The following is a 26,436-nucleotide window of genomic DNA, read 5'->3' as shown; positions in this document are numbered from 1 at the left end:
TCCCGAAGCCCGTCCAATCCTCTGGCCAAGCGTGCTACCAGAGACACCCCCTGGATGTCCGCTCGGCGGGGCGACCCCGCCGGCCCCAGGCCAGGGCTTTCCCCGGCCGGCCGGCCGGCCGCCACGCCCGCGAGCAGCCTCGGGCCATCCCGAAACCCCGGCGCGACTGCCCCAGCACCGACTCCGGGAGCGGAGCCCGGCGGCGTACTGGGCATGCGCGGGAAGCGGTGCGCATGCCCGGTCCTCCCGGGAGGCGGAAGCTGAGGACGGAGACGCGGCCGGGCGTGTGGCGCCGAGGGAGGGCGCGCGCCCCAGCGGCCAGCCGCGCACGCGCGCGGGTCCGCGCCGACTCAGCACGGCCCCGAGGGCGCGAGCCCGCCGCCGCCGCCGCCGCCGGGCCGGGACCGCTGTGCGCCCGCGGCGTGAAGCGTGGGAGGGAGCGCGGCCGTCCGCCGTCGCCCGGCGCCGCCCAGTCGTCTTCTGCCTCAGCCCTACGGCGCCGAGCTGCGGTCCGGGTGAGTGCAGGGCGCGGGCCGGGGGCCGGTCAAGCGGCCCGCTTCTTCCCTGGACTGGTCGTGGGCAGGGCCGCGGCCCCGAGGCCGGAGGGGCACAGCGGGGCCGGGCGGGCCGGGCAGCGGATGCGGCGGAGAACGGCCCTTCCCGCGTCCCCTGCCCGTCGGCCGCGGCGCCGGGAGGCCGGGGGGGACGTGAGGAGGCCGGAAGGTTCTGGGAGGCCGGGGGCTCGAGGAGGTCGGGGGGCTCCGGGGCGCGCGGGGCGGCCAGGGCTTCGGGAGGCGCGGGCTGGCCGGGAGGCTCGGGAAAGATGGTGGGCTGGGGGACATGGGGAGGTCGGGGGACTCGAGGAGGTCTGGGGGTTCCAGGCGCGCGGGGAGGCCGTGGGGCCGGGAAAGACGGACAGGCTGGGGGGCGTGAGGAGACCGCGGGCTCCGGGAAGATGAGGCGGCCGGGGCTCGGGGGGCGCGCGGAGACCGGACGGGCCGGGGGGCGCGGGGAGGACAGTCCGGCCGCCGCCGGAGCGGACCGAATGCCTGAAAAACAAAAGGGGAGAGGGAGGAGGAGGAAGAGGGAAATCCGCGGGGACGCGGGGAGGGATCGGCTGGTCGCGGCGGCCCCGACCGTCCTCCCGGGGCGCGGTCCGGAGGGCGGCGGAGGGTGGGTTCCGGGGGCCTGCCGTCAAGTTCGGGAGAGCCTGTGGTTTTTTTCGCGCTGGCCCTGGAGCCCTCCGTTGAGTCATTGTGCTTCGCAAGTTTCCTCCTCTTCTCCGCCCCCAGCCCCCAGCTGCGTTAGGTGGGATTTCTCTCTGAGTTTCTTTGGTAGCACCCATTCTTTCTCAGAAGAAGGTGGGTGTGTGTGTCTGTGTGTTTTGTTATTACTTGGCTTCATTTAATTGCAGGATTTTGTAGCTAAATGCTCTGAGGGTAAAGTATTTATTATTTTATTTTTTATTTTTTTGAGCCATTTCAACAGTGCCTCATTCTTGCATAGTTAGCCTGCAGCTGGGATTTTGGCAGTGAGACTAAGATAATAGTAATATTGTAGTAATCATGGAAACTGGTTGAAATACGTTGAAGCTGAAGGCAATGTCAGAGTTTGGGGATTTACGTTTAAGACTTGACCATCACTGGGATTTTTACTACGAATGTGAACATTTTTGTGGTTGGAAAAATAGGCCCTTATTCGATATGAAATACCAGTCTCACTCTTAATACTTTATTTGTAGATAGTCTCCTCTTCGAAAGACAGTTGAGTAACTCTGATCAGTTAGTCGTCGCATCTTTGAAAACCCCTGAAGAGTGGGACACAAGTATATGAGTGAAGTAATTAAAAGATACATAAAAGTTAATTAGCATTGAACTTATTTTTGTTGAGGTACAATAGAGATAGTATTTTTATTGTTTTCTGTTGCGTTAATAGGTAACACCCTGCCGTATTTAAACAGGGAACTTCTTAAGGATGTTTGTGTTCCAGTATCTTTATGAGTGTAATTGGTGGCTATTCTTGGAGGGGGAAAAACTAGCCAGCCTCTTTTGAACACTTTTGTTTGCTAAATGCTGCAGAAACATCAAGATCAATATTACAACATTGTCCTCTAAAGAATTTCAGGTCACTATCAAATAATCGAATTTCATAATAAACACAGGCAAAGATTGTTTAAAACTCATGTTCTCTTTTAAAGGTGTTCATAGTCACATAAGATTTCAGTACAGACACTGAACAGAAGGACCTGTCTATCTACATCATCCAGAGGTGAGGCATCAAGAAGCAAGTCCTAGGACAAATAGACATTGAATTCAAAACTTAGTTTTTACAGTTTGAGGCAAACTCCCTAAAGGAGATGGGACTCAAAAAGCCTCTTGTGAGGCTGGCAGCCCACTGAAAGTGAATAATGGTGTTAGATTAGGAGTGAAATTCCATAAATGCAGCAGGAAAAGCGGAAGTTGCAAGGTGGCAGTGAAGATTATTAAAATGTTTTTAATTAAAATCGTTTCTGTAAAGCTCCATGCCTGTTGTTGGAAATTACATAATCCCCCAGTCGTCAAAACCATGTTCTTCAGCTAGTCAGATAACTTCTTGTTAGGAAGTTGGAGAAATTGTCTAAATAAGAAAATGTTATTGCCTATTAAAGCTAGCCTCTTCAAAAAAAGTATACTGATAAGCTTCTGCAGAAGAAATTATTTTATATTGTATTCTATAATGTAGTAAGAAATGATTTTGAAAATCGTTATCCTTTCTTTGGATGTTAATTTGAGTTAGGTAGGATCTTAGTTCACATCTCTAAAGATTTTCTAGAAACTCTTTTCCCCTGTATTTTATGGTGTCCTAACTTTGAGAAAATAATTAAAATTATATTAAGGGTTACAAAAGATGCAATTCAAGGTGTTAATGCAATATATAAATCTTTCATTTTAAGTTTAGATAGATTGTCACCTAGATCAATTCTTAACTGGTTTTAAATTTCGGTAACATTAAAAGTTCCACTATATTAATCATACTTGTGAAGGTTTTTTTGCTAGTAAAAAAATGAGAAAAGTTTAGTTTCTGTAGTACTTATTTTGCCTTAAAGCTCTAGTTTTTTAAGAACACATTTTCATTACTGTTTCCTATTACAAAAATTCCTTAAATAATTAGTAATAAATTGCCGTGGGGGCGGGTGGGCGAATCTTTGAGAATTTTTAGTGATGCCTGTATGAATTATTTAAAATGCAAAATTTTAAAATTTGGGCAAAGTATATTGACCTTATTTGAATAAGTAGTAATATAGTCCAAGAAGTTTATTAGTGCATCTAAACTTTTAAACTTAAGATTCTTATCTATCCTGAGACTGCAGTGGAAAGTGGTGAAGGGCAGTTCCAGCTTGTCTTTGGGTGCACCTGCAACTCCCTAATTTCACCAAACTACATTGAGAAGTTATTTTTTGACCTCTCTTCTGTGTTCAGTAGTGGATTCTTTGAGCCTTTTCTTGCTTTTTCTCTCTACCAACATTTTGGCAAAAGTTTATTTCATTTCATTACCAAAAGGCAGCCTAGTGCAAGAGAGATGAAATTCATATCTTACCCATTTCTGATACTGATTTCTAGGAATTTTGCCAAATCTTATTCAGAACTGCTTAAATGTGTTACTGATTATAAAGCAGAAGAGGAACCCCCTCTGTTCCTATCTATAACAATTGTTTTTTTTTTAATTTTTTTTTTTAGGATGAAATAAAATTCAGATAAGTGTATATAGTTCAACTTTCAGTTTAAACGGAATTTTTAGCAAACGCTGTTAATTATAGCCTGATTTGTATAAACACTAATGAAATGGTTTATAGACAAAGTTTACCTGTTTTTAAGAACATGAAGTTGTTTCATTGCAAACTTTAGTCAAATTTTATTTAATTAAAATAACCCTGTCTAAAGCTTGCTGATGTACATATCCATTTACTATAAACTGATTTTTCAGAAACAGCAAAAAGACTAAAATCATACATTTGAATATTATTCCAGTGATAGGGGAAGAAGAATAACATTTACTGGGCACCTATGTGGGTACCATGTGTTATATTGGTAGGTGTTATTGCCTTTTCATAGATAAATCTGAGAGGGGCTCTGTACTGTAAGGTACATTTGTTATACAGCATGTGCCTGCCACAACTGAGCTGAGTGTGTTAATGCTTTATCTCCTTTATTCCTTACAAGAACTGTTGAGTTGTAGTGCTATTTATGTTTTCATTTTATAGATGAAATGCTGGAAGTTTAGGGTTAGAGTTAGAGCTTACTCAGGGTCACTTAGCCCAGAAGTGGTGGATGCTGGTCAGTCAGGTTTGTGGGACTCCAGAGTGCCCGCTTCTAATAGCATGTGGCCTCTGCGACTGGAAAAGCAATAGTCTTTTAAAACTTAACCCAGTTTCCTGAAGTAGGAGTAAACAGTATGCAAGTGTCAATTACCTTGTCTGGAAAGTTTAAATAATTACATTTTCTGTTTGAATCTGACATTTTCAGAACACAAAGTTCTGATCTGCCCAGCAGTTATAGGTAAACATTTTTTTTAGTGAATGCATCAAAATTGTTTAATTATTTTGAATCAATTTAGGATTAGTTAAAATGTGTAATACATGGAGCAGTGGTTGATACTTCTTAATTCCCAAAGGACATGGTTTATTAGCCTCCATATTTACAGTTTTTTGTTGGTGATTTTTTTGAGGGTCAGTGTTTATGATGAGGCATACAGTTTTGCAGGAAGCAAGAAAAAAAATTGCATATTTCATCTCACACAAGTATGAACCCATTGTAGTAAAATCCTATTATTATAATCTCTAACACATTGCTGCTCTATAAATGTTTCTGAAATGAATGTACTCATTCTCACTGCTTTAGAATTTTTCATCCTGCATTTGGGTTGGCACACTCTCTAATCCATTATTAGGGGCCAGTGGATCAAAACCAAGGCAAAGAACATAAAAAGTCATGTTTGTGCCTAGGATCTCCTTTCTGCTCCATATTTATTGAAATTCCTGCCGTCTCATGGTTTAGATTCTGCTGTGAACTGTAGGTGCTTATTGTGTCTACTTCTGTTTACCAAAGCACCATATGTTTGTCTTTGCTGGACTGATGAAAGAGCTTGAGAATTTTATGTGTTATATACTTTTTAGTGTATTGTGTGTCCTCTTGTGAGAATGTAAGCTTCATGAGAGGGGAAACTTTGTTTTATAAAGTGTTGCATCCCCAGTATCTAACACAATAGTATTTATTGAATGAATGAATGAAAGAACCCAGGCATATTAATTATTAGAGAACTGTTAATTGTGTCAATCAGCTGTTTACTGTTTTGTTTGCCCTGCTAAAGAACCTCATTTAAAAACCATATAGGATTTGATACTAGGGAAGAACTTGGATTATCTGTATGTTCAGTTTTGTCTGCTTTATTTTTAATAACTAATGTTATCAAACTTGAGCCAGGAAAAAAATGTTGCTCTGCCTGTTTATTATTTGGAGATTTTGGTTTTTTCCCTAGAACTTGATCTTATAGGAATTGTTCTTCTGTTCAATAGTACTCATCCTAAGTTCTGAAGACATAGAAAATTGCCCAAGATGACACAAAATTAGAGGGATTTATAAAGGATCTTTGATTACTGGTCTAGATGCACTAACGTATCTTACTAACCAGCTGGATTCATTGAATGCTTTGTAAGCATTTAACATTATGTCCCCAGATGATTTAAATGAACAACCATCTTCCTAATACTGAAGTGCCAATTATACAACAGGCAAGCTCATCCTTGATCTTGCTCACAGTCTTTTACTGCCATGCTGCTGTTCATATAAAAACATTTTGAAAATAACAGGTCAAAATACCCTCACTCCACAACATCTTAGAATGTAGGAAAATAATAATATTAATAAATAAATAAATTAAAACCAAAAACCAAAAACCAAAAATACCCTCACTCAGTTAAGGGAACTCAACATTTGGTTACAGCATTTGCTGAGATTTTGCAGTTTGCTCTTCCTCAGTGAGTTCCTCCCTAGTCTAGCTATATCATCGGGGAAACTCATACACACTCATATTCCCATAAGCTCCAGTAAGTTTTCAGTGGTTCTCAAAGTAGTGACAAGACCGCAGCATCACCATCGTCTAGAAACTTGTTAGAAATCCAAGTACTGAAGCCTTCATTCTACTGGATCAAATTCTTAGGGGGTAGGGCCCAGCATGCTGTTTTAACTTGCTGTCTAGGTGCTTTGATGCATGCTAATGTTTGTGAACCACTACTTTAGAGTGTTTTAAAATAAATGCAAGCCATAGCAGGCAAAAATCAATTGTAATTTGAGGTATGTGTATGGTCTCTCCCTGACTACTTGGATATGCTAATGAGATTGCCTTCACTTCAAGAACCTTAAATATGTTTTTTAAGATTTTTGGAATCTTGGGAAGACCGTACAGTTACTTCTGTTAAGGATTTTGAATGTTTTATGCTGAATCTTGGTCTGGAATTTAAATGAACAGTTTTACATTGAAATAGCAGTTTGTATGGCTCCTGGACTTATGGCTTTTGGCAAATAGCAAGAGTGTGTGTACATGTTAATGTTTAAGGCACAAGTTCCCTGGTGGTTTTGTTTTGGTGCTGAAAAATTGGCTAGAATATACCAGAGTCAGGGTGATTGCCAAGTCTTGGGGTGACTAATGAAGCAGTAGTTTGCGAATTGATTTTACGCCCAGCATTGAATTCGTATCTAAATTTAATACCTTTTCTTTTGCCTTTTGTCCTTTCCTTTTTTCCTAAGAAAAAGGCTAAATGAAAGTTAGTCTACAAAGATGAAATTGGTGATGTCTGTTATGTCTTATGCAGAATTAGATGTATCTCTTGGCAAAGAGTATTGTAAGCTTAGGGACAAGGATTCTCCATTATCCTTTAGGTATCTTTGAGTGCCCACAGCTTCCTCATAGTACTATTGGAGGAGGCCGGTGAGTAATTTGTTAAGTAAACAAGGGAATACTCTCCTTCAGCTGAAGTTCTCTGGGTTGTCAGTGTTGATAATTGAGGAATGTAGACAAATGAGAGCTTTGGAAAGAGTTTCAAAAAAGATCAAATGTCTGAAGGGACTTAATTAGAAAGACTAAAGTAAATGACTTTGTTGTAGGGGTTATTTAAGTATATGAAATTGTTACAAAGGTAGAGGAGAAGAATTAGGGATAAATGGATGAAATTAAGTGTAATGTAATCTCAAAACAATGAGAAGAATGTTTCCCCATGAATCTCCTCTCCCATAATCAAACTTTCACTCAACTGTGCAGTTCAGTAAAAGCAAAAACAATAGAAATGAAATGGTGGGAAAAAGAAATCTGGAACAATTTCTTTCTCCTTAAACTTGGTCTCCTAAACTTAACATGGAGTTAAAGTTATAATTTATAGTCAGTTACAGATTGTGATGACCCCTGTACCCCTGTTAAACATACTTCTCAGAGTGCCTGGCCTGGAGTACCTTTTTAGTAAATGTTAGTAAATGATTCTCCTGTATTGGTCACTGAGAAGTTAGGCCAACCATTGACCACTCTTCTCTTCGGTTACTTCTTCAGCATAGCTCTCCTCTGGTTTTGTAATGTTTCCCCTCCCTGCCCCTTCTGGTGGTTTCTGTAATGTTACTGTTTTGTGGTTTTAAATAGCCTTTTCCTGATAGTAATGAGATTGCACATCTTTTTATACATTTAACTGGCCATTTGGATTTACTGTTTCATGAAGTGTCCATATTTTTCTATTAGGTCTTCTGCTTTTTTCTTCGTCATTGATTTGTAGCTTCTTTATATATTCATAACACAAGTACTTTGTTATACATTTTGCCTCTGTCACCTCCCACTTTGTGGTATACAGTTTGAATGTCTCTAGTGTTATTTTGATGAACAGAAGTTAAGTTTAATGTAGTCTAATTTATTGGTCTTTTCCTTTGTAGTTAGTGCTTTTTGTGTCTTTCTCTATCCTGAGGTTATAAACTAATTCTTCTGTTATTTTCTAAATGATTTATAATTTTGCCTTTCACCTTTAACTTTGTAATTCGCTTGGAATTGGTTTTGGTGTAGAGTATAAAGAGGGGATCCAATATTATTTTTTTAACATGTGGATAGTGGATATCTAATTGTCCCAACACCATTTATTGAAAAAAGCATCCTTTTCCCTAATGATCTGGCGATGCCACCTGTGTTTAAATCAAGGGTCCATATATATGTATGTCTGTTTTTACACTCTATTCGATTCCACTGTCCTAAGCTGCCTGAATTATAATAGCTTTATAATAAGTCTTATTCCATTGTGGATCTCTTCTCACTTGGTTCTTCTTCAAGTGTGCCTTGGCAGTTCTAAACCCTTTGCAGATCTATATCTTTTAGAATTACTTGTCAACTTGCAAAAAAATTCTTTCAGATGTTGTTTGGGATTACATTGAATGTATAGATCTATTTGTGGAACATTGTTTCCAGTTTTGGTTTATTATAAATAAAGCATCTGTGTATATTTTTGTACAAGTGTTTGTGTGGATATAGGATTTCATTTTTCTTGGGAATGATTGGGCCTAGGACTATGGTAGGTATATGCTTAGCTTCTTAAGAAAGTGCCAAACTTTTCTAGAATGGCTGTACGATTTTACATTCCCACCAGCAGTATATGAGAGTTTCAATTGCTCTGTATCATTGGGTCAACACTTGGTATGCTCAGCCTTGTAAATTTTAGCCATTTTAATAGGTGTGTAGTGATATTTTATTGTGGTTTTAATTTGCATTTCCCAAGTGACTGATAGTATTGAGCATCTGTTCATATGCTTATTTGCCATCCATATATCTTTGGTGAAGTGGTTGAATCTTTTACCCATTTTTAAAGTTGTTTTTTTCCCTGTTATTGTTGGGTTATTGAGAGTTTTTTATATATTCTAGATACAAGTCCTTTATCACGTACATGCTATGTTAACATACTATGCTTTTCTCCCAAGTTGTGGCTTGTTTTTTAATTCTCCCCATAGGTCTTGAAGAGCTGAAGTTATAAATTTTGATGGTGTCCCATTTGCAAGCTTTATTGTTTTATGGATTGTGGTTTTTTTGGTGTTATTTTTAAGCATTGCCTATTCTAGGCCACAAAGGTTTTCTGCTGTTCCTACCCACTTCCCACCCCCCAAAGTTTTAGAGATTTAGATTTTATATTTGGGTTTATGATTCATTTTGAGTTAATTTTTATTTATGTTATAAGATATAGATCCAGATGATTTATAGGACTCTTTTGAAGCCTAGAATGAAAGTAGCTGCCCCCAGAAAACATTTCTTTTTGCTTTAACCAGTCTGGGATCACCTTAAACCAAGTTTAGGGCTTAAGGTTCTTCGGACCACCCAGAGCTGTAATTGTGCTGGAGAGAGAGCTCACTTCTGACTTCTTCTCGTCCTGAGATGTGTAGCCTTTGGGTCCTGTTTACTGTGATAGGGTTTCTGGTTATATACTTTGAAGAAGCCAGCCTTCATTCAGTTCCTGTCCTATCCTACACTGTTGTAAAACGAAAGTTGAAAATTTTCAGAATTGACAAATGCCTTCAGGGCAAAGGTGGTTTTGTGCTTGTTTATTTCTGATAAAGGTTTCCCTTTAATTTTGACCTGATATTTCCTTCTTGTCTTGTCAGTTTCTGGTTGCTTTTAAGATTTTAAAGATATTCTATCCATCTTTTCAGGGGGAGAGTTGGACCAAATAACAAAGCCTGCAATTAAGAAGCCAAGGAAAATTCTTTACTTTTTCATTTCACTCCAGAGTTTAGAGTCTAGACCTGGACCTGATGTCTAATAGGGTAGCCAGTGGCCACATGTGGCTATTTAAAGTGAAATTAATTATAATTAAGTGAAATTAAAAGTTCCGTTCCTCAGTCACATTAGCCCTATTTCAGTTCTCAGTAGCCACATGTGGCTGCCACATTGGACAGCACAGATATAGAACATTTTCATGTCATAGAAAGTTCTATGGGTTAGTGTTGGCCAGACTGTGAAAACTTCATCAGGGACTTGCACTGGTACATGGATCTACATTTAAGAACCACTAATACAGGTATCCTTGCTGTTTAAAGTTTGAGTTTTTTGGAATCTCTGCAGCTAAAATACCTGGACAGATGATTGAGCTCCTTTAATAGGCTTATTGTGAAACCTATCCCTAAGGTACAGTGTGGGTTCTCAGACCAGTTTAAGTGGGTGCACCGAGTAGAAAACCATTAAGTATTGATATTTTAACTTACAAATATCTGTCAGATTTCACTGAGCAATTTTTTTTTTTTTTTTTTTTTTTTTTGCAGCTGGCTGGTATGGGGATCTGAACCCCTGACCTTGGTGTTATAATACCAGGATCTAACCGATTGAGCTAACTCGCCAGCCCTTCACTGAGTGATTTAGTGGAAACGTTTATTATGTGTTGATCTGTGTCCCAGACCCAGTGTTTCCTGCCACACCGTCCCTGTCCTTAGTGGCTGTAGTGCTGTCCACAGCTTCAGGGCACTGTGGAGGCTTGAGGACTGTACCACTCACTCTTGAGGAATCTATAGGAATTAGCCTGGTAGAGAGTGGAAGAATGGGAGAGAAGATTCTGGGTAGAAAAAAAGCATGGGCAAAGCCTAGATGTTGGTGGGATGTGCAGAGATTGGTTTAGTGCATCTTAAATCTGATTTCTAGTATCGAGAGGTAACCACAGGTTTAAGAAAATATCATGAGAGGAAAACCTAAGTCAGGATATTCTATCCATTCACTTAGTATTTCCTGTTAATAGGTAATAGAGTGTTGTTATTAGTAGGGATGTGTTGAACTTCTCTAGCTCACAGAGCACCAGTCTTTTGAGAATACGTCCACAGTTGTTAGGATCAGAGGACATGCCTGAAGCAGTCCCAGCTGTCCCTTTCTGCCCACTTAACCATGGTCTACATTGGCCCTGGCTGTTCCTAGGCACAGTCCAAGGAACTCGGGAGATGTTGAGTGTAGCCATGGCCTTAGAGGCTCTGTTTGAGAGGGAAGGGATGGTAAAGATGAAGGAGAGGGACGGAGCATGGGCAAAGGGGAAAGGTCAGGGCTGCTCTTCGTGACTGCCTGGGGAGTAACCTGCCAGCGCCTGTCTACCTTCAGGTTTGGGATCCAGCAAGCAGAAGAGGTGAAAGCTCAGTTTAACTGAACCAGGATATGTATCCATAAACGACCTCAAAATAGAGTGTGTGCAGGCACTATATTAAGACTTTTCAAACTTTGATGTGCATATACATCATCTGGGGATCTTGTTAAATTTTAGATTTTAATTTAGTCTGTTTGCGGAAGGCTCAGACTTGCATTTCTAGCAAGTTCTCTGGTGATGCCAGTGCTGGTGGTTCATGGATTCCACTTTGAGTAGCAAGGCATTGGTTTTTCTTTTCTTTTTCTTTTCTGTGGGGGCTGGTGGGTATGGGGATCCGAAGGCATTGGTTTTCAAAGTACAGGTGGTAAGATGGCACTGAGTCCTACTTAATTTGAAAATTGAATAACCATTGAGAATGCAGTAGTTAAGGGCATGGCCTTGGGGGTCAGAATCCTGGCTCTCTGATCTTGGGCTCATTTGTTAATTTCTCTAATCTCCTTTTCCTCGTCAGTTAAATGGGTCAAATAATAGAATTCTAGGCTATTGAAAGAATTAAATGATACATGGTGTGTGATCACTATGTGTTCTTGTGTGCCTAGTCTTAATAAATGCTTCATGAAAGTTAACAGTTATTAAAAGTAAATGTTTATGTTAAAGGTTTGCCAGTTTTCAAAGTACTCAATCCTCCCTGCATTTTTGCTCAGTTTGTAAAATTGCAGCTCTTGGAGAATGGGGTTTTTGTATTCATTCACCGCTTTATACACAGGGAAAATAGAAGCACAACTTTAATTCCTTCTACCCTTCCTAAAAAGGGCTGGGGCAGTGATGAACGAGCCTTCTTGTACCAGAGAAGTGCTCCACCATACCTCTTCATAATGATAGTCTGGCATGAACTTACTAGTTCTAATGCCTTTCTTACACTTGAAATTAGAGAAGTAGGTGTTTATATTGGAGCCTCCACGTGGACCCAGGGGATAATACAACTAGTTTTCCTTTAGATGAATGTCCTTTGACTTTCTCAGTTCATTGATGAAGACTTTAGTAAAGATTCTAAATAAGCATCTTTTTTTTTTTATTTTTTAATTGCTTGCTAGTAGTAAGGATGATGGAAAACTATTTTGTACTAAGGGTTTTGAATGACACAAATGACAATTGTGTGACTTTTCTGTTAAATGGTATTATATTTAATAAAGTTAAAATATGAATTTTGAATTTTATTTAAAATTTTGGTTGTGGAAATTTTCAGACAGTACAAAACCATTGTAACGAACTCCCTGTGTATTCACCACCACCTTCAACCATTATCCCTATTTAATTAATACTGTTAACTCTTTTCAAGGTACTGGTTTATATTTAAAAGTCATAAGGGCCGGCCCCGTGGCTCACTCAGGACAGTGCAGCACTGGTAGCGCCGAGGCCGTGGGTTTGGATCCTAGAGATGGCCAGTTAGCTCACTGGCTGTGCGTGGTGTGGACCACACCGTGCTGAGGGCTGCGATCCCCTTACCAGTCAAAAAAAAAGGAAAAAAAGTTATAAGGGCACTTGCTTCGGGAACATATTTGCTAACATTAGACAGATATTGTAGCTCCTGTTAAAATGTGACATAATTCATGACACATTTCTTTTAAAATGATAGGGAAGGAATTGAATAGGTCTGCTGCTTTTCTGAGGTTCTGCAGTGAGTGGGCGATGCAGCTGGCCATGCAGTGTCTTACTGATCCAATGCGGTAAGCAAGGCAGTGGGGTCTTTCTGCAGACGTGGAGCCCTTGGCCGCAAGGTTTGTTTGTTCTTTCCTTTCTTTTCATTTTTTCCCTTCTCTTTTCTTCCCTTTCTCTTTCCCTTCCCTTCCTCCTCCCCTCCCCTCCCCTCCCCTCCCCAACCCCCTCCTTTCCCCTCCCCTCCTCTTCCCCTTCTTCATTCCTTCCTTCCTTCTCTTTTTTAAAAACTGTGCTTGAGTCAAAATAAACTGTAGCTTTGCTTTGCTGCATTGGTTTAGTGTTCTTGATTGTAGTACTTTTTTCTTTTTAACTGAGTCATTAGGATGGAGGAGAAGCACAGAACTTTAATAGAACAAGGCTTGTTAGAGAAATATGCTTAATATGTTAGTCTTTCTCAGAAAACAGTTTTATTAACCTCTGAAGAAATACAAAAGAATTTGTATAAAATGTGTGTAAGGTATAGGTCAAAAATGCTCTGAGAACCTGGAGGAGGAACACCCAGGTCAGCCTGGGGTAAATCTCAGCTATGCTCTAGGTCAGGGGCCGGCAAACTTTCTATGTGAAAGCCAGACGGTAAACATTTTAGGCTTTGCAGGCTTCATATGGTCTCTGTCACAAGTACTCAGTTCTGTTGTAGTGCAAGAGCAGCCTTGGACAATATGTAAAGAAATGAGCTGGCTGTCTCCAATAAAACTTTGTTTCTGGACACTAAAATTTGAATTTATAATTTTCATGTGCCATGAAACATTATTATTCTTTTAATTATTTTTTAAATTGCATACAGTGTAAAAAGCATTCTTAGCTCATGGATCATGCAAAAACAGTGGGGCCAGATTGGCCCATGGGTTGTGCTTTGCTGCTCTGGTGTAGAGGGTAATAATAAAGCAAACCCCTGTGCACCTACTGCCCAGTGTACACAGTGACACATTCCTATTACCTTTGAAGGCCCATGTCTGCTCCCTGATTGAATGCACCCCTATGGTCTTCACACTAGTGCCACTGTGTTAGTGAAGCCTTAATAATCCTCCTATTGAAGACATCCTCCCCTCAGCCCCCTTAGCTCCTCATTCTTTTTCAGGCCGTTTTCACCATCTGATATGATTCCCATTTTACTTATTTTTTAGTTTCTTTCTCACTGGGCTATGATGTAAACTCTAAGAGCACCAAATGTGTGTATGTTCACTGGCGTACCCCCAATATTTAAATAGCGGTCATTGAATGAATATTGTGTATCATTTCTTTGTGTTAGTTTTGTCTGTTTTGAACTTTATATTAAGGAAATCACACTATATGTTTTTTTATTTGACTTGCTATTATCCTCCTCAGCACTGTGATTCTGTGACTCATCTGAGGTGCCGTATGTTGTTACTGTTCATTCATTTCTACTGTTGTATAATCTAATCTACAGTTGATGAGCATTTGCGTTGTTTCCAGTCTTTTGCTGCTGCAAACACTGCTGTACACATGTGAACACTTCTGTTGCTCATGGTGTGGATCTGTCTAGCCTGTATGTCTAGTAATGTGCTGGGTTATAGGACTGGCCAGTTTTGAGCCTGACTAGTTAATGCCACATTCTTCAGCCTGACTAGTTACTGCCAGATTCCAAAGTAATTGTACCCATTTATATCCCTACTAATATAATGACTCCTGGTTGCTTCACATTCTTGTCAGTAGTTTATTTTGTCTGACTTTCAGTTTTGCCTTTCTGGTGGGTGTGTCATATCATTTTATTTGGCTTTAATTTGAATTTTCTTTGTTATTAATGATGTTGAGCCTTTTTTAATATATTGGCCATCTATGTTTTATTTTCTATGAAGGACCTGTAAAATCCTCGGCCTAATTTTCTTTTCTCTTGTATTTTCTTATTGACTTGTAGCTGTTCTATGTGTGGATTACAGTCCTTTATCATTATATATTGTGAATATTTTCTTCCAGTTTGTGGTTTGTCTTTTTGCCTTTGAAATATCTTGGAACAAAAGTTCTTAATTATAATAGCACCAACTTTATCACTCTTTTCCTTTACGGTTAGTATTTTTTTATTTAAGACAGCTTTCTTTACCTGAGGGCTAAGTTTTGAGTGAAGTATTTTTGTTACTTAGTTCATAGAATGTTTATTGTTCCATTCAATAAATATGTTTGTTTAGACATATTTTCTAATTTTCACTAAGATTCCTTTAATGATTCATGATTTCTTTTAAAGTGTTTGGTAAAGTCCAGAGAAATGAATTTTTTTCATTGTATCTTGTCACTTATTTCAGAAATTGGATTGTAGTTAGGACATGTGTTCTGTGTGGTACCAATTCTTTGAAATTAATGGTATCTTAAATAGACCCCATCATAGTAGCATTTGGCTGATATCTTGGTCCTAACTCAGAAACTTTGGGGCACCTAGCTACTTAAACTCCAGCTGTGCATAATTTATATCTTGATTATGAAAAAAACATTAGACTAATAAATGATTAGCCTTTTTAAAACAAAGTTAATAGAATTTCTTATATTTATTTTCTGCCTCTGGAAACACCTGTGTTATTTCCCAGCTGAAGTTGAGGTATTAATGTACACAGTCAGCTTTTGGACTCTGTTCTACCCAAACTGGAGCTTAAGGACAAGTGACCACCTCAGCTGCCAGTTTGTTTCAGCATAACTGACAGACAAGGGGTTCATGCTGTGACTGCAGCTGCCTTCCTTTCAGTAGCATTTGTTAATTAAGCTGTGTAATTTTCTGTTGCTTTCTCAAGGACTGACTCTTTAAAAAAGGAAGAAAGAAAACCTTTAGTTTGCGATTATTCCTAGACCTTTTACCTAGTGCTTGTTTTGGTTGTCCATTTCATTTTTGTTTTGTTTTTTTCCCCCAAATTAGCAGTAACTTGAAAATTATCAAAGTTAAATAGTGGTCAGAAATTAAATGTTATCGCTCCCTGAAGTCTCAGGCATTAGTAATTGAAAATGTCTAGGTGTAGTAGTTTGTGTAGAAAGGCAGGTCTGTTTAATAGAAAAAGTATTTTACCTAAGAATGAGAAGATCTAGGTTCAGATATTGGTGCTTTGCCATTAGTTGTGTGACTTTTGGCAACTTATTTAGTTTCTGTGGTTCTCAGTGTCTTTATCTATAAAGTGTAGTATTTATAATCTCAGACTTTGAGGTTATATGTGCAGTTACTATGCAAAGTGGTATACAAATATAAGGTGGCAGTATTAGTATCTTTGACAGACTTATATAGTGTTTTACTGTGAAAGGTCCGATCCTTTTCACTTATGTGTTTCACCAGTTTGTTCTTGAGCTGGTTCATTCAGTTAATCATTTGTTTAGTATTTATTAAATACTGTTATGTGCCTGGTACAAAATTAAGCCCTGGAGGTATAGACATGAGGGGAGTGAGACTGATACAGTTAAGTGGCATGTGATATGTTGCGGCAGTGGTGGTATCATAGCAGTGTGCTCTGAGAACCTGGAGGGTAAGTCCCCAGTGATGTGAGCCCAGGGGTTAGCAGACTTTCTTTGTTAAAGGCAAGACAGTAAACATTTCAGTCTTTGTGGGCTGCGTATAGCCTGTTGCAGATGAGGGTACTTCAAAAAGTTCAAGGAAAGGTTTGTATTCTTTTAATTCTCTTTTTCCGCAAACTTTTTGAAGTACCCTGAATTCATTTTCCTCTCCTCTCTTCTTTTTTCTTTCTTTTCTCTCTCTCTCTTTAAAAAACAACCCTTTAAAAATGTAAAAACCATTCTTAGCCCAGAATGATACAAAACTGGCTGTGGACCAGTTGTGGCAACTCCTTTGTAGAAGTTCAGTGGAAGATGGCAAGCAGGAAGGGCAGTCCACTCATGTGCAAAGGCACGGAGGTGTGAGAGGCTGGGGTTTTGTGGAACTCAGTGTTTTATCATGTCTGGAGTACAGGTTGGGTTGGATATTTCTCATGTCCTAGACTAACAGGACATGGCAGGAGGATGGTTGGACTAGAGGCATTAGGTTCAGTAAGGAAGGTAGTACAGTAATCCACAGTAGACAAGGAATAAGGAACCCAATGTTTGTCATTAAGGAAATGGCTTGCCTGCTGTCATTGACCTGGTAAAATGAAAGGGGCAGGGTTTAGGGGTCTGATTTAACAGTCCGTGTGTTCTTTTAATTACATAATTATGTTGTACAAATAAATGAAGAAGGCGTTAATTAAAGTCACGACTGAAGAAATAGAGAGAAGGGATTAATTTGAAGCCTATTTTTGAGTTAATCTACAGGCTTTGACCAGGTAAATTAAATGGCAGGGCTGAGAGAGGAGTCCAGGGTGATTCCAGGATGGCTTCCAGATTTTTCCTTTGGTCACGAGGTCATGAAGCTCTTTTTGCTCTTAATTTTTTTCCCTGGAATGTTCTCGTGATCAAACAGTTGCTTCGAGGAGGAAACATTCTCTCCTAGATCCACGAGTCCATGAAATTTTGAGCAGAGTTGTGTATGGATGTGAGTTGTTTTTCCCAGAGGAGAGGACTCTAGAGCTTTCATTGGATTAAAAAAAAGGCAGCCCAAACAAAAGGAGGAACCGCTCCTTGTTGTTAGGTTATACAAATCTGGTGCATTGTAAAGGTTTATGGTGGTAAGGGAAGGTTAAACATCCAAAACACAGGAATTTTACTTTAAAAGTAATACATCCCAAACTGCCAAGTAAAATGCAAACACATGTAACTGTTTGCTAGGTTGAACTGTGTCAACCAGCAATTAAAATGTTTTTCCCTGGCTTCTCCTCCTTCCCCCAAAAGACAAAAGAAGGTGCATTTTGGTACACAGAAGGCCAGCCAGGTGTTTGGGACTCTGATTGGAGGGGACATTAGACAAAGCTAAAGTTTATAGACTATTAAGCATATCTTAATATTCACATGGTTATGAGAGACGGTGTTTCTTTTAAGTAGGATATGCCAAACCAAAAGTGAGTGTAGTTTTTTTTTCCATCGGGATAGAAATGTGTGAATAGTGAGCTGTAAAACAATACCTAAATTGTGTTATGGTGAGCCCCTAGGTGAACAAAAGCAGGAGAAGCAGGGCAGCTGGTGATTAATTGTTGAAATGTGAGCATCAGGCAGATTAATTTGATGTTCTGAAGTCTACTGGATTGGTTCATATTTGATGTTGGTGTTATTATATGGAATTTAGGAATTATAGATTGTAGATAATAGCATTCCCTGCAGAGACTTGGTGAACTTCGTCAGATAAGGTTGCCTATATGGATAGAACCTAGAGAGAGGAGAAATTGGAGATAGTGTTATCTCTGAGAAAGTTTATCCTTTCTCGTTCAGTAAATTTGTGACTACCGTTAAGCGCACAGTGTCACGAATGGCAAAGATATAAGAAATGACAGAATCTAGTGATGGTGTAGAAGTCAAAAGTGAAAACCGAGACTGTTTCAGATCTCACCCTCAGATTACAGGCTGGGGATGATTGTGATTCCAGTGTATGTGAAAAGTTTGGAATCTACTTCGATTAGGTCATGGCAAAGTTTATGTGGCAGCTTGGCTTTCTGTTTGGAAAAATTAGCATTAGTTGTTTCTTAAGGAATTGACTTGAGAAATCAGATAGCAGAAGTAACTTAGTTTAAATGCAAATTGTCTACATGTGAATTCATTTTTCACAGCTCATCGGTGATTATGTGGTTGATGAAGAGTAGATGAGTCTGCCTTTTTTAATCACTTTATAGGAAAACATTCAAGCTTTCCCACTGGAATTTTTCCCCCCCTTCATTCTAATTGCTTTAAGTAATCTAGAATTTTAGGTATAGATCTAAATTTGAGGTCTCAAGCTCTTACTTTAGAGATGAGGAAATAACCCAGAGAGGGCAAATGACCATTTGATGGTGAATTAGGGGGGAGAGCACCCAAGAGAATCTTAGCTGTCTTGACTTTTAGCCCAGTGTGACCCTTTTAATAGGTGAGAAGGGTGTGAACACAGCTTATAAAACTCACCTTTCCTCTTTCTTGGCAGTGAGCAGATTTAAACAATTGACACTATTGACAAATTGGTATAGGAAATGAACATAATTGAATCTGTTGCCCAAATTTGAAGTAACTGGTGGTTTCCACTCATGTATTTCCACATTATCTTGGATATTTGAGAATTGACAAACAAAACTTAAATATTCATATAAGTTTTAAGATGTAAAAATAAAGCTAGTTCTTTCCACCTGTCTTATCAAATTTAAATCATTTTTTTGTGAGGAGGTCTTGAGATCTACCCTGTGGCAAACATTGTACTATGTGATGGAGATTCACTGAAAAAGTGACATGGTCCCTGCCCTCAGGAAGCATGCAGGCTCATCAGTGGTTCTGAAAGTAGTGTATATAAGAACCACTAAGAATATGTTAAAAATGCAAGTGCCTGGGATCATCCCCCAGAGTTGTTAAGTTATCATGCCTCATATACGGTCTAGTTACCTGCATTTTAAACCAGTATCCCTGCATATTGAGAAACACTGCTCTAGTATTGGTGAAAACTTGTTGTAAATCATAAAGGCCTGCAGTTTGGGAGGTCCCCAGGACTGCACTGAACTCCTGAAGTTCCATGATTTGCTAGTAGGACTTACAGAACTAAAAAAAGCCATTATACTCAGGGTTACAGTTTATTACAGTGTAAGGGTACAGGCTAAAATCAGCAAAGGGAAGGTCCACAAGGCAGAGTCCAGAAGAGATCAGATGTGAACTTCCATTTGTTCTCTTGTAGTGGAATTGTGTGGATAGCACTTATTTTGCCCAGCAACAATGTGTGGCAGCACACGTGGAGTACTGCCAACCAGAGAAACTCACCTGAGCCTTGGTGTCCAGGGTGTTTATTGGGGATCATCACGTAGGCATGGCTGATCTTACTCTCCAGCCCCTCTGTAGGACAAGCCTGGTGTTCTGTGGTCCAAAGTCTTCAGCTGAACAAAGACAGCCTTATTAGGCAGGAGATTCCAGGGGCTTAGAGGTTACCTCCCAGGAGCTGGGCAAAGAGCCAATCTTTTTTTGGGCAAGGTTAATCCCTTACTGCATGAAGCCTAGAAAAGCAACTTATTATTTCTGTCATTACTAGGGAGTTTGAGAAATTATTGTTGTTTTTATGAAGAAGATATGTTGCAACTACTTGCAATATCATTTACCAGAAAACTAGAAAATTAGAATTTCTACACCCAGGTGAGGATGTTTCCAGAAGTGTGTTGCACTTGACACCTGTCCTGTCTAATGTGTCTAACAGGATTTGAATAAAGAGCAGGAGTCACACTGGGAGACAGCTCATTTTTAGAATTAGAATTTCAAAAAAATAATTCGACAGATTTTAACAAAGTGCTAAAATTAATAAGGTAAAATTTATCAGGAATAAATATAAAATGGCAGACTTAGGTTAAAAAGAAAACCAACTGAGAAAGTTAGAGATGGGCGAAACTCTTCCTGTGTGTGGGAGACATCACAGGGGGTTAGTTGACTGAAACAGAGATCGGCGAACTTTTCTGTAAAGGGGCAGCTAGTAAATATTTTACGTTTTGTGGACTAATAGGCAAAACAAAGATATTTTGTAGGTACTTAAGAGAGAAAACAAATTTGTATAAATTTTCATGGATTAATTTAAAATATAATAATTGAGTATAATTTTTTATAAGATAGATCTGCTAATGAGAATGGAGTTCTTTTTTGGGGGAGGAGGTAGATAACATTTTGCTAAGTTAGAGTTCAAATTTAGTGTTCTCTGTTGTCAACATCAATTACAAACGTTCATTTCTTAATGCTAAACTGCAAGGAGATGGAAGTACCTCAATTGCACAGTTAAATGTATTTTGAAATATGTCAATTTTCTTTGTATTTGCATCAGGGTTTGAAAAATGCTGCTGGAACTGTAGTTTGGACTCAGAAAATGTATCCACTGCAAATTTGCTTGTGAATCAAAATCTCACTTCTCATTTTAACTTGAGAAGTTAAATTTTAGTATGAGAAGTGTATAAAGAAGCTTGGCTTTATTTGTGATTCAAACATTAACTGTCATTGAAATTATAGTTGTATAAGTTCCTCATATATACACTGTTTGCCTTATAAATTTAGGTTGAATTCATTAATAAATAATATCAAATCTGTAGGAAAAACTGATTTCCAAAGCTAGTCAGTGTTTTGTAAACATGTTATTAACTGACGGAAGTACTTTTCTTCTGGAAAATTTCAATCTTGGCTCTGAGGTCACAGTCACAATAAACTTACCACAAACCATTTAAGTCAAGATACTCAGCTTCTATTTCTGACAGAAATTCAAGGAACTATAATGGTTAAGTGTAGAAGAGCTAATGAAATTCACTGTTGATGCTACTGGTTCAATAACATATAGTAGTACCTGCTGATGAATAATACAGTGAATAACCATAAGCTTCAGACATCTTACATTTTTATAATCTTTGTAAATTTGTTCAGCTAATTCTTTTTCTGCTCCCTATATCTTTATACTATCATTAATTATTACACTTCTTAGGAGAGTCCACTTTAGGCTGTACTAAATTAGTGTTTTCTGAACTTTTTTGGGTATTCTTACTGTAGTTCCATGCAGACTATTCTTAGAGGCTAATTCTTCAGTCACTTCAAACTCGGAGTTGATTCATTGAATGAAAAGGTGAGCGATGTTGGTAACATCTGTGGAGTCATCAACAGCCAAGGAAAACTATTCAGAAATCATTTGCCTTGTTTTTTAACTGACAATTGATGATGTTCTCAATATCCTCAACTCTGACCAGTGTTTTTTACTGAAAGGCTAATAGTCTTAAACAAGTTCATTTTTTCTTGACAGATTTCTTTGGCTGTTGCAGTCAAACATGGTTTGATTAAATTGTCATCATCATCATCCATGTAAGAGGAGGGGCCATTAGTGTTTTGAGCGCAGGAGCGATGACATCTGATTTAGATTTGACTGTCTGTTGTGTTGAGAGGGGCACTAGAGCAGCAGAGATAGAAGCAGGGTGTTGTTGCATTTGTTTGGGTGAACAGTGATGGTGGCTCAAGTCAGGGTGGTGTTGGTGGACATGGAACAAAGTGGACAGTTTCTAGGCAGATTAGTTGGGAAGAGCCAGCATTATTTGCTGATAGGATTGAATGGGGTATGTGGGAGGAAGAGAAGAGTCAAGGGTGACCTCCATTGTTTTTTGGCCTGAGCAGCTGGAAGAAGGGAGTCATAAACTGAGAGAGAAGACTATGTGTAAAGACGGTTTGGAGGGAGAAGATCAGTACCTGAGCTTTGAGATATCTGTTGGACATTTTATTCACTTATCTTTGGTTTGGTCAGGAAAACTGAAGCTACTCTAGATATTTTTTCTAATACAGGGAATTAGAATCCTTCATCACTGTTGGAAGGGCTGGGAGAGTTGAAGGTCAAAGAAGCATCTGTTTATATTAAGTGCTTCTCAGGAATTCATGTGGAATCAGCAGTGATCTCAGCAATTGGAACTGCTGCTGCTGTTCTCACTGGTTGAAGTGGGTGATTCCTGGGGTCTCCAAAAGCCACTGGGAATTCTCAGTAGAGGCTGCTGTAGGTCTTAGTTGCCAAAGTAGGTGCATTCTTTTTTCTGCCTACACATATACCTGCAACTGTGCGTCTGCCTGCATCTGCCTCCAGAAAAGTGTTCTCTTTCACCTTACCAATCTTGCTCGAGTGCCTCTTATTAGTTAACTCCAATCCTGAGTTGTAGCAGGAAGGGGTTTCTGGGAAGTGTAGCTCTGGCTTCTCTATGATGCACAGGAGAATATAGAAGGTAGTGGCAGTGATGCAGAGTTGACAACAGTCAGTCCAGCATAATAGCCAGGCAGCTGCATTTACAAGTTGGGATTTTGGAAGAGGCCTGAGTTAGAGTTAAGCCTAGAGACAGCATTTAAAGTGAGCTTGCCTAGGAGGTAAGCGTAGATGAGAAAGGACAGAGCCTTGGGGAACTCCAAAATTAACGGGTTTGATAGAAGAGGAGGAATGGGAGACTGAGAAACAACCACCTGTGAGGTAAAAAGAAAACCAAGAAAAGGGAATTGGGAGTAATCAGCTCTGTCAGTTGCTGCTGAGGGGTCAAGTAATACCTGAGTATTAACCATTGGATTTAGCAGTATGGAGGTCATTGGTAATCTTGGATAGAGAAGTTTTGGTGCAGGGGTGGGAGCCAAAGCCAGTGGCCTTAAGAGGTAAAGGGAAGAGAAGAGTTTGTTGTATTGAGTATATTGTGTGTATTTGTTTATAGGATTACTTGTATAATAGCTGCTTTAAAGGCTTTGTGGGATAATTCTAAGATTTGTGTCTTCTCAGGATTGGCTTGTCTCGATTTTCTTTTTCCACAAAAATTGAGATTTTCCTGGTTCTTCTTGTACTGAGTAAGTTTGGATTGTATCCCCCACATTTTGGATATTGTGTTAGGAGATTCTGGGTCTTGTTTAAATCTGCTGATTTGGTGATGGTTTGAATTCTAGTCTTCTTCTCTAATCCGTCTTCCACTGTTTACTTCTCAGTCATTGAATAGCTTCTGCAGCCGAACTGTCCAGGTTTTCTAGTTACTTTCAAGGGGAGAACAGGGTGGAATGTGCTTATTCCTCCTTTCCTAGACCAGGAGCCACTCATCTTGCAAACTGCTTTCATACTCAAGTAATGGTCTCCAGTTTCAGCTGAGCCATGATGCTCAAATGGTTTGTGTCCCTTGATCAGTTACCTTTCCCAGTCCCCATAGGAGATGCTGCTCCTAATTACTTCTTGGATTTCATTCATAGATAGATCCTTCTTTTGGTGTCTCTCTCACAGATAGACAGCATGACTCATATATACCATGGTAGCTATTAGTTCTTTTGAATATGATTGAAGGGTTGCCTTGTCTTGAGAGTATTGACTTTGCCTGTTAGTTTTTGTTGAATAGTGTTTCTTTAACATTTTAAGCCTTTTGCTCAGTAGAATTTTGTGGGGATATTATTTGCAGTGCAGAATAGAACAGTGGTGAAGAGCACAGGCTTTGGACAGATTTTGCTTTGAATTTCAGATCTGATCCTTGTTCCCTGTATGATGTTAACCAAGTTAGTTAATATCTCTAAATCTGTTTTTTTCCCTCATATTTAAATAGAGATTATCATGACTCTTTTATAAATATGATATAACACATAGTTCTTAGTACCTGGCTAGTCATATAAATAATTAAAAATTTATTTTTTAGGGAAGAATTAACCTGATATTCAGTAAGTACAGTTCTTAACAATGCAGTTATTCCTACTTTGGGAATTTAAAGGCTACTGTTGATCATTCCCTGATTTATATTGGTTTAAGAACTAGAAAGCAGTTTGTATTTGTCATTTGCTCTGCATACAAAATGGACAATTTATTGTTATTGTTAATATTGGTTTTTCAAAATTCAGTAACTTTACAGCTTCTTTCCCCCTTATGTATTAGTCTGTAGCTTAGTACCATTTGGATGGCAAACCCTGTATCGAGCATTGGCACAGAGATGAATGAGACACAGTATCCCCACCTTTGAGCAGCTCCACAGTCTAGTTAGTATTAGAATATTTTTGGCTAGAAAATCATTTTGAAGCATAAAGAAACTTTTGTTTGCCCAGATAATTTTCATAATCATATTCACATTTTGATATATTTTTGGTTTTTCAGGAAGTTTTTTCTGGCCTATATTCTTTCATAATACAGGCTACAGCTTGTCTAAGTGCTGAAATTATTGGTAGACTGATCTTAGAAGAAGGGAAACCCATTAAAGTGGTTGTATATTTTGTACAGTGGAGAGCTTTACAAATGACTTAAATTGTTAGGATGTTATTGGTTAAGAAATACAGGTTTGGGCCTTACTTAACATCAAACAGACATTTTCTTTTCCAGGGGCTCAGCCTAGTTGCTTAATTCCTGCCATATATCTTATAAGCTGTCAATATGTCAGTCATATCGAATACTCAGCTGCAGAGCTCTTCTGTCATGCTTGCTTTGAAAGCATAGATCATGTTTATTGTTTAACAGTAATATGTGGTTAATCTGGGAAGCCAGAATGGCAGCATGATTTTGAGTGCTGATAAGCCAGTATTTGAATCCCTGATCTCTTTCTTGTTTGCTGTGTGACCTTGGAAAATTTATTAGCTTTTTAAAGACTTAGTATCCTTATGTGTAAAGTGAAAGTAATAATAGTAACCAGTTAGGGCTGTGAGGATTAATGTGCTAACATACTGAACACTCCACAAATATGGCTATTTTTGTTAAATGATTAGGATGGTTAATTGAAGTTAGTGAGAGGTGGATGATCGATGGCTGTCCAAGTTGGATTGTGCATTGAAATAAGAACTTTGTAAGCATGGTGATGGAAGGAAATATGCTATGTGATAAGAAAGCACAGATTTAGAGTGTGTGACTGATGGAAAATTTTAGTTTGCAGGTTAGAAAGGGAAAGGGTTCAGAGCAGTCCAAGCATCTATTTATACCTATCTTAAAATACACAAATTCATGCAAAAAGGGTAGGGTGTATTCATCTTACAAATAGCTTTGGAGAGTTGAGAATATATTTCATTGTGTAATATGCCGAGTTTAATTTTTCTTTATCCATCTGGAGCAAAAGAATTTAAGCATTTTAATTATACAGTTTGGGAAATAGTTACTTTGTGCCCTTTTTGAACTAGTTCAAAATTTTATGCTTATATTTTATCAGTTTCATAGTTAAAATGCATAGGTTTGTATTCTTAATAAAGATGGATTAAATCATGAAATTAGTAGTAGAGTTAGAACATAGCATGCGTTAAGTTGTCTGTTGCTAAAACGGCAAGTGGGCAGTAGGCCTAGTGTTGGGAGAATGAAGTGACTTGCTTAAATTCTCCTTAAAATACAAAATAAAGCAGAAAGCAGTTATCAGAATGTAAGTAAGGCACTCAAAGCCAGTATATCCAGTTATGACTTATTCATTGTCATTTATGCATCAAGTAAATGTTTATTGGTTATCATTTGCTCTAGGTGCTGTTTTAGATACCATTGGATATATAATGGTGAAGAAAAACCAGACATGGGAAGTAACTGGGATGGTTTGTCTTTGCATTTAGCAAGAAAAAGAAAGCCAGTTCTAGGAGACTTGGAAGATTTTTTTAAATTTTGTTTTTCGGTTTACACTACTAATAGAAAAGGCAGTAAAGGCAGAGAGCCTGTAAAGAGCAAGTGCTTCTGACTGCAGCCAACTGGAGCTTTTTTGACCTGCACTTTGGTTTTATTTAATAGTGCTTAAATTATTTATCTGGTGTGTGGGTCCTGAGGCTTTAGAGCTGAAAAGGCTGTAGTTGTCCCTAGAATGCTGTTTAGTTGGAGGAAGATACTGACAGATAAGGCAGGATTTAATGTCCACTCTAGTAAGTGTGTTAAAGAGGAAGCTACACCACCGTATTCTTTTGAAGCAGGGCCATGTCTCTTGTTCACTACTGTGTATATCCAGTGCCCAGTGCAATCAGTGCATGGCTCGTGTCAGTCTCTTAGTAAATACCCGTATTGAGTGGAGGAATGCTGCCAAGTGCAGGGAGAGGCATCTAACCTGGAGGGCAAGTTGGCAACTCCCAACAAATGTGCACCTGGAGGAAGATCCAGGTGGAGGGAGCGGTAGTTGGCATAGACATATGAGAGGGCATGGATT

General features: G+C 39.2%; 1 protein-coding gene across 15 annotated transcripts in view; it reads left to right on the top strand.

The window, feature by feature from the left end:
- The first annotated feature begins 382 nt into the window (after positions 1-382).
- Positions 383-26,436, top strand: part of PTK2 (protein tyrosine kinase 2) — a 299,259-nt gene continuing 273,205 nt past the window's right edge. For 10 of the 15 annotated variants that reach the window (XM_063079399.1, XM_063079411.1, XM_063079409.1 and 7 more), the window contains exon 1: positions 456-515. The gene's annotated coding sequence lies outside the window, so the exon portion shown is untranslated. Of the gene's footprint in view, positions 516-26,436 lie in introns of all 15 variants that reach the window. The other 5 variants (XM_063079415.1, XM_063079414.1, XM_063079413.1 and 2 more) reach the window with 2 other exon arrangements.

Source organism: Cynocephalus volans, chromosome 15 (genome assembly GCF_027409185.1).
Source record: "Cynocephalus volans isolate mCynVol1 chromosome 15, mCynVol1.pri, whole genome shotgun sequence".
Lineage (NCBI taxonomy): Eukaryota > Metazoa > Chordata > Mammalia > Dermoptera > Cynocephalidae > Cynocephalus > Cynocephalus volans.
Note: the sequence above shows the minus strand (reverse complement) of the source record. Positions and strands in the feature narration are given on the sequence as shown.